Raw genomic sequence first — 9,432 nt, 5'->3', positions numbered from 1 at the left:
TCCTTTTTTATGGGATCTCACTGAGGAATGCTAACAAGCTGAAAAACTCATCCAGAGGACACAGACATATCCTTTATTCAGAACTTTATTTGGTTTTCCTTTTATGATTTTTGTTATCACATTTATTTCACATTTTTTTTTCTTTGTGATATTTGGTATATTTATTGTAACATGGATGACAAGAGACATTCTAATGTAAGATAAATTTATTTTTAAATAAATCCTCTTTTCTTGCTGTGATTTAACCAATGTTCTGCATAAGAGCTCCAAAAAAGGATTTGGATGGTAAACCAATTAGGAGCAAGCATACTTTACTAGATTGTGGGCTAGATTACAATTGGAGCGCTATTTAACGCTCCCGCTCGAGCATTAACTGGGTTAGAAGTAAGGTTTTTTTGCACGTCGGGTTGTTCTTGTATTATGAATTGAAACGTAAACATATGAGTCTTTGTCACATGGAGGACACAAAGAACACTTTCTGGCCTCCATGTGACAAAGGCTCACGCTAGAGCCGAAACGTTATGGCATAGGGCCATGTTTTTGTCTGCCTCTAAGTAATCCTCTAAGTAATCCCCTGCAAGACATTTGCTGAGTCTGGGTTTACATTGATAAGCTGTATTGATTGAGCAGAGCACCAGGGTGTTGCTGAGATTGGTGTGTGCCGTTTCTAATTGCAGGTTATATATATATATAGGAAGGGGATATATTATCCCCGAAACGTCACACGGTCACAGTAAAATCTGTTTTGAAAAAATCCAGCGAGTGCAAGTTTTCTTTATGCTGTCTATAATTATCTACTAGCATCCTGGTAGATGCTTTCAAAGTAGAGAGTGCACTTCCCTGCTACGTTATATATACATATATATATATATATATATATATATATATATATATACACACACACACACATATCTTTAGAGATGTATATGTATGTAGCTCAATGTTAAAGCCCTTTGCATGCCTTTTTTCTCTAACACATGAGACTTCATATCTTTAAGCCTTTATTACTTTTTTGTGCAAGATTTGAAACAGTTAACCAGAGCTCTGATTTTGCGCTAACCCGACGCTCGTTAAGTTTAACTGCACTCAAGCGATCATATTTACTTTCAACTTGTAATAGGAGCGATTCACCCAACGTACACAAACACGCGCATAACTATTAACGCGCCACTCAGAATCTGGCCCTGTGATGTTTATTACCTTTACATTTAGATTTTGTGTTCCAGAACTTTAAAAGGCCTGGGGAAGTTATAAGGAGCCATTGACCTTCTGCAAAGCCCCCACTTGGTGAGGATCATCTGGATCACACCAACATCAGCAATGTCCCGTATAGGCACTGCATTGCAAAAGTAGAACCTTTTCCATTTTCTTAAGGAAACCTTGGCTACTTACCAAGAGTATTTACTTAAAGGGACACTGAACCCAAATTTTTTCTTTCGCGATTCAGATAGAGCATGCAATTTTAAGCAACTTTCTAATTTACTCCTACTATCAAATTTTCTTCATTCTCTTGGTATCTTTATTTAAAAAGCACAAATGTAAGTTTAGATGCCGGCCCATTTTTGGTGAACAACCTGGGTTGTCCTTGCCGATTGGACAGCACCAATAAACAAGTGCTGTCCATGGTACTGAACCAAAAATTAGCTGGCTCCTTAGCTTAGATGCCTTCTTTTTCAAATAAAGATAGCAAGAGAACGGAGAAAAATTGATAATAGGAGTAAATTAGAAAGTTGTTTAAAATTGCATGCTCTATATAAATCACGAAAGTATAAATTTGGGTTCAGTGTCCCTTTAAACCTATCCCAGCAGGTGTCAAGGGGAGATCTTTGGATGAAGTTGTTTATGTGCATTATAGGAGGGAAAAGTGAGATGTCATATACCATTGACAGCAAATGACTGAGAATATGTGTGGTCCCTTATCTGTCAATACACAGGTGAAGTCATCAGCAATGTCTTGCTCTGGGATTACACAACCTGTGGTGCCAGTTGATAATTTGGAGAGAGGGCAGAATTAGTTTCTGGGACGTCACTATGGGGAAAGGTGTCTTTGGTGATGGACAGTTATAAAGTGCCTTTTCTTTCTACCCACAAAGAAAAGGCTGGTGGAGACAACTTATTTACAGTGGGGCCTAATAAGATGTAACTCTACGTATAGTTTGCAGATTTTACATCACACAGGCCTGGAGTGGGATAAGCTTTTACTCCCCCCCCCCTGTAAGATGCAAATATGTTTGCTTGTGTGGAGAAGTGATAACCCTACAGTACATTTGCAATATCTTTTTGTAACTATTTATATTACATAATGTTTAGTTCAGAGGTTTACAAAGTGTTAGACAGTGGGCCTCCCCTTTAGCGTAACTTTTCAAGATGAGCCTTGTCTCCCACACAATAGACATTATTAAATTTACGGAAGACTTACAAACAGGAAAGTAGTTCAGAGGTGTATACTATGAATATATCATGGATACATACAAAAGCTTCAGAGGACATGTAGAAGAGAAACCACTGTCAAATTGGACTGCAAACAATATTGACTAGCCACTCTTATTAAAGTACAAATAAAGACAAAGTAAAGACTAAATCATACACCCATAGATACACACACACAAACCCATAGATACACACACACAAACCCATAGATACACACACACAAACCCATAAACACACACAAACCCATAGATACACACACACAAATTTATACATACACACAGACAAACCCACACATACACAGACAAACCCATAGATACACACAGACAAACCCATACATACACACAGACAAACCCATACATAAACACACACAAACCCACACATACACACATATTTATAGATACACACACACACAACCCATAGATACACACACACACAAACAAACCCATAGATACATACACAAACTCATAGATAAACATGACTTGGAGCAAGGATTAACCCCATGAGTGCTAATGACGGCTCAGAGCCATCATTAGCACTCAACTACCTTTTTTGCAATCTGGGGGGCCCCACCCGCTCCTACCCCGGCGATCGGGCCTGCATAGTTACAGGCATCGCCGGGCTTCCTGTTACGTGTGGTGACGTCACGCGCAATGACGTGATGACGTCACAGCGCAACTTTATTTAAAATTGTCAATACAAAGTATAGGGAAAGGAGGCATGCTGCTTAGAAACCTGTATCTCAGGGATCTAAGCAGCTACAGACCCCCAAGACCCACCATTGGAAAGACAATCACCTAACCTTTCCAATTGTATAAGTCTTGGGGAAAAAATAAAAAAGTACAAAAAAATGTTTTTTGAAAATAGTAAAAAACAGAAAAATATTAAATTCAGCTTAGCACTCAAAGGGAATAGCGACATCTCTATTTTTGAAGATGATACTAAGTTAAGGTCATTAGGTCAGAACAGGATGAACTTTCATTACAAAGAAATCTGCAAAAATTAGAAGTATGGGCAGGTAAACGGAAAATGAGATTGTATACGGGGAAAATGCAAGGTTCTACATTTTGGAAGTAAAAATAAGCAGGCAATGTATTATTTAAACAGGGGCGAGATTACATATATGGCGCAGGCTTCAGCGCAAGCGCTGCAACCCGCACCGCCCGTAATTTCACCTTGCACATCGGGGTATTACATATACAGCACTGGCAGTTCATAAAGTGCCGTAAGTCGGATAAACTAGTGATGTCCAGAAATAAGCGTAAATAAAAATTTCTGGAGTTGCCAGTGACTTACGGCACTTTAGAAACTGCCGGCGACTAAGAAAAGTAAAAAAAAAAATCTAATCTCCAGTAAAAGTCTAACACGCCTCCCAAAAATAAGCCCGACACGTAAAACCCCTATATCCGCTATCCCCCCTCTCACAACTAATAATAAATGTATTAACCACTTAACCGACAACCCCCTACAACGCAATATGCCTAATTAAACTATTAACCCCTATATCCGCCATCAAAACCCACACCGCAATGAATAACTAAATTATTAACCCCTAAACAGACAAAACCCACAACGCAATAAATCTATTAAAGTATTAACCCCTAAACCGCCAAAGCCCACAATGCATTAAACCTATCAAAGTATTAACCCCTAAACCGCCAAAGCCCACAACGCAATAAACCTAACCTAACACCCCCTCCGCGGTCATTGGTCTTCAGCTCCGCTCCCCGCCAGATGTTCCTGGAAGAAGAAAGAAGAGGTCGCCGCTTGGACGAAGACTTCACCGCCTGGAACAGGACCTTCTCCGCCGGACTTCAGGAACGGTGAGTACCAACCTGGGGGTTAGACTTAGGGTTTTTTGGGGGGGTTGTTTTATTTAGATTAGGGTGGGCAGTGCCCAACAAATGCCCTTTTCAGGGCAATTGGGTAGTTTAGGTTTTTTAGTGTTAGGTTCTTTTATTTTGGGGGGTTTGGTGGTGGGGGGGGGTTACTGTTAGGGGGGACTTTGTGTATTTTGTTGTAAAAGAGCTGATTATCTTGGGGCAATGCCCTGCAAAAAGCCCTTTTAAGGGCTACTGGTAGTTTATTCTTAGAGTAGGGGGTGTTTTTATTTGGGGGGGAGCTTTTTTATTTTCATAGGGATTAGGTATAATTTTTTAAAATTTGGTAATTTTGTTTTTTATTTTATGTAATCTTAGATTTTTTTATTTTCTGTAATTGTAACTTAAAGGGACAGTCTACACCAGAATTTTAATTTTGATTAGACTGTCCCTTTAATTTATACTTAGTTTATTTTTATTTTTAAAGTAGTGTTAAGTTTTTTTTATTTTAATAGTAACTTTAGTATTTTGCAATTTAGGTAATTTGGGTACATTTAGGGGGTGTAAGGTTTATTGCGTTGCAGGCTTTGGAGGTTTAGGGGTTAATACTTTAATAGGTAGTTTTTTGTGTTGTGGGTTAATGGCGGATTAGGGGTTAATAGTTTTAATAGGTAGTTTGCGATGTTGGGGTTGGTGGATTTAGGGGTTAATAATTTAGTTATTACTTGCTGTGTGGGTTTGATGGCGGATATAGGGGTTAATAGTTTAATTAGGCTTATTGCATTGTGGGGGTGTTGTTGGTTTAGGGGTTAATACTTTTATTAGTTGAGGTGTGGGTTTGATGGCGGATATAGGGGTTAATACACTTTATTAGTTATTGCGGTGGGGGATTGCGGTTGACAGGTAGATATTGTGCATGCGTTAGTTTATTTTTCAAGGCATTTTTGGGAGTTACGGTGCTCCCATACTCAGCGCAAGGCCTGCTGCGGCTGCCTTGTATGGCGAGGTGAAAATGGAGTAAGATTTCTCCATTTTCGCCACGTAAGTTCTTGCGCTGAATATTGGATACCGATTTGCGACGCGGTCCCATGTTAGCTTATGGAAGTAAAAATTGCAGGCGACGGGTGAAATATACGCGCGTAACTTGCATGCTACGCCGTATGTGTAATACCAAAATCACGTAAAAAACAGCGTCGCCGGCTTTTGCGGGCGACGCCGCATATGCAATAGGGCCCCAGAGGAGGAAAGGGATTTAGGAGTAGTAATAGATAACAAGCTAAAGATGGATGCTCAATGCAGGGCAGCGGCTTCAAAGGCTAATAAGATACTAGCATGTATTAAAAGAGGGCGGCATTGATTCAAGGGAGGAAAGCATAATTCTGTCACTATATAAATCCCTGGTAAGACCTCACCTTGAGTATGGAGTGCAGTTCTGGGGACCGAACACAAAAAAAGATATTACAGAACTAGAAAAAAGTTCTGAGAAGGGCCACAAAGCTAATAAAGGGGAATGGAGAATTTAAGCTATGAGGAGAGGCTAGCCAAACTGGGTCTGTTTTCCCTAGAAAAAAGGCGGTTAAGAGGCGACATGATTACTTTATATAAATATATTCAAAGCCCATTACAGAGATGGCAGAAGCTATGTTTATTCCAAGAAAATTGATTGTGACAAGGGGTTGTGATTGTGACAAACAAACCCATACGTACACGCACACAAACCCATAGATACATACACACAAACTCATAGATACATACACACAAACTCATACATACACAGCAGTGTTCTGTGGCTCCTGAGTGGTATTTTATCTATGTGTTTAAGCCCTTATGTCCCTAATTACAGAGACATTAGACTTCAACAGAATGGTTACTGTTCACCATATTACTGTTTTTCCTCCTATGCCTTCAGATCTAGAGATCCACTCTCCTGTTTTAACCTTTTACAGGTGCTAATTGTTGTAGGTCCACATTTTCATACTGGGTGCCGACCATCTTGGAGCCAGCGTATTCTTGCACCCTGCAATAAAAGCAGGGACAATTCACAGATCAGTGATGTTGCTGTTTTTTTCACAGCTGTTTGTGTACTTCAGCCTAGCACACACACAATACAGAGTAGGAGGTTTACAGTTTTGCAGTTTTTGACAATTGCATAACATATATAAAAAAAAAAAGGCCAGATGAATATAAAAAAAAAATGTAAAGCTCCCCTGCACTGTATCATGCACACCAATCCAAAGGGGACAATACCGTTGTCACAAAGCTGCAATCTGACCTGTGACTGTGAACCACTTCTGTTACAAAATGCAAGAATAAGTAAGCTCCAAGATGCAAAAAAGACATAGGACGAAAATCAACAGTATGACGAGTAGTAACCACTCTGATGTAGTTCTGTTCAACTCTACTGTCCCTTTAAGTGCAGCTATGTAGCAGTGCTTTGTTTGTGAACCCTGCAATACACACTTCACATTCTCGGAATTTGAAAAACCACAATTTTCAAAGTAAAATGACAGAAAATGGGGCATTTTTTTTTTGTACGGTCTATAATAATTTATTTTTGCTCTCTTCTACGGTTTCTGCCACACACAATCACTCTCACGCCACCAGCTAATAAAATGTGCATTTCCATCAGTCCACAAAATGTTGACATAAATACAAATCATAGCTAAATTACAAAATACTATTTGGTAAAAAAAAAATGCAAGAGGTTTGTTCCCCTGCCCCTTACACCTCCAGATCCCCGTAATTTTGCTGTAGGTACAGGGGAGTAATCAGGATTTTGTGAGAAACCATTTTTTTTTCTTGTCCCTGAAATTCATTTCCTCGCTTTTTCCACATCCGAATCTCTAACGCGTTTTTTATAGGTAAAGGAATTGGAACCTAAAGAAGGATATAAAATATCATTCCTACACTGACTCTACCGCTTCCTGTAGCCCTCTCTGTACCATGTGATCATTGTCATATGACTGTTACTGTGACGTCATCGGTTCTTTAGCCGAAAGGGAGCTAGCTGCTACCTGTAACCAATTTGTGGGTGACTGAGTTCAAGTTTGGGATCGTACACAGAACAGAAGGTGCAAGTAATAGAAATACATGTTAGTGAGTTGTTATTTTCCTCATGGTGGTGCGTTGTTAATGTTCAATCCTTTACAAACGAAAAGACTTTATTTTAATAAAATATTATTTTGGCTCTCTAAATGATGTACAGCCTTATTTTACTGTAAGAATTAAAATGATTCTGATCACAGACAGTACTATACTCTCAGAGCAAGATAAGAGCAGTAGGTAGCTTTTAAAGGACCCACCCTTTACAAGTTTTGCCACGTGGTAGCGAAAGTAATGCGAACAGCTTTGATCCATTGCACCTGGCGTTACTTGTTACAATTATGTATCAGCATTGTTGTCCCATAAGCAATACTATATAATTTCTAACAAGTTTTCTTACCTAAATGCTGCAAGAGCAAAATCAAGTTTATTCAGAAGAGATACTAGTGGGCAGAAGTATCAGAAAAAGAGTCTGTATGCTAGGGCAGAAAAAATAGTGAGTTCATAGAGAGAAAAAAATAGAATAGCAGGAGACAGAGAAACAGCAAGAATATGGATAAAAAAGGTAAAAATTTAAAAGTGTATTGGTACATCTCAGTTGTAAATAGAAGCATTTTAGCAATATACTTCCATTAGCAAAAATTGTTCTTTTAAAGGTTATTATTGTTTTCAGAGGCATATGCTATGAGGTCTTGTACACCAGTATTCAAGCTCACAGCTGCTAGTGGTGTGTACTGTGCCTGTGAAGAGTTAATGTTTGCCATACAGGCCACTGCTGACTCTCTGAGAGGTGTAGTGTTTCTGTGCTGGTGCACAGGGCACTCACAGCATATGTGCGTATGCTGCTGGGGGAAAATGTTTTCTCAAAGCATTTTTGCTAGTGGAAGTATATTTGATAAAAATGCTTCTATTTAAAATTGAAATGCGCCCATGCTCATTTAGATTTATGTAGCCTTATGTAAAAGGACTGTAATTTATTCTAATGGTGTGTGTGTGTGTGTGTGTATATATATATATATATATATATATATATATATATATATATATATATATGTGTGTGTGTGAATGATAGTTAGAAAGAGAAAGAAAGGACAATGAGATATAGTTAGAATAAGGTTAAAGAAGGGAATGGGAAAAAGATTGCCCTATCCAGCACTAAACTAAATCATTGCCCCTAAATAACCTATACACTTTGAGGTTTGAGATAATAAGCAATTAATAATGCACAGAGGAATGCTACAAACTAAACATCAATTTAATGCTGAATGCCATCAATTGTACAAAGACCAACAGCAAAAATTAAATTGGACAGAAAACAACTTTGTTATTTTGTAACAGGGGACCCTAAAATTATTACCATCTGAGAATTCAAACAATTAGTCCCAGAAAAATTAAAGTCCAAAATTGATTGGGGATCCCCTTGGTGTAGCAGCGGACATTGATTGTAATACAATCTTTTGCGCTATGCAATTTGTTTGTATATCCTGTGAAAGATGCAAGTTTTTAATATTGCTCAAAAAAACCAATCACACAATTAATTGCAACATTGAAGTTGCTGTGTTTCCTCCATACAGCCACTTTGTAACGGAGCTCGATTATAGTACTCACTCAGGTTGTGTGTCTCGTAGTTTGATGTTAGAATCAGCGGAGCGCATACAATACCTCCCTTGCTGACATGGAGCGTGCTTCCAATCCGCACCTCCATGAAATACAGCTTCCTCGCTTGTTAACCATGCCTTGCATGAAAGTTCCTGGGTCTTTAATCTTTATCTGTCCACTGCTGCTTGGTTACATTGCTGCTTGGTGGTTTAGTGAATTTTAAATTACCGCAGCACTGAACGCCTAGCTAGCTTGTATGCTCTCCGCTGATTCTAACATCAAACTACAAGACACACAACCTGAGTGAGTACTATAATCGAGCTCTGTTACACTCAGGGTTTGCCCCTGCTACAAAATAACAATGTTGTTGTTTTCTGTCCAATTTAATCATTCCCTTCTTTAACCTTATTCTAACTATATTTCTTTTCTTTTCTTTTCTTTTCTTTTCTTTTCTTTTCTTTTCTTTTCTTTTCTTTTCTTTTCTTTTCTTTTCTTTTCTTTTCTTTTCTTTTCTTTTCTTTTCTTTTCTTTTCTTTTCTTTTCT

The 9,432-nt window shown here is 38.5% G+C and overlaps 1 protein-coding gene across 5 annotated transcripts in view; it reads left to right on the top strand.

The window, feature by feature from the left end:
- The first annotated feature begins 7,206 nt into the window (after positions 1-7,206).
- HDAC10 (histone deacetylase 10) overlaps positions 7,207-9,432 on the top strand; it is a 236,388-nt gene continuing 234,162 nt past the window's right edge. For 4 of the 5 annotated variants that reach the window (XR_008402807.1, XM_053716638.1, XM_053716640.1 and 1 more), the window contains exon 1: positions 7,207-7,318. The gene's annotated coding sequence lies outside the window, so the exon portion shown is untranslated. Of the gene's footprint in view, positions 7,340-9,432 lie in introns of all 5 variants that reach the window. The other variant, XM_053716639.1, reaches the window with a different exon arrangement.

Source organism: Bombina bombina, chromosome 6, assembly GCF_027579735.1.
Source record: "Bombina bombina isolate aBomBom1 chromosome 6, aBomBom1.pri, whole genome shotgun sequence".
Lineage (NCBI taxonomy): Eukaryota > Metazoa > Chordata > Amphibia > Anura > Bombinatoridae > Bombina > Bombina bombina.
Note: the sequence above shows the minus strand (reverse complement) of the source record. Positions and strands in the feature narration are given on the sequence as shown.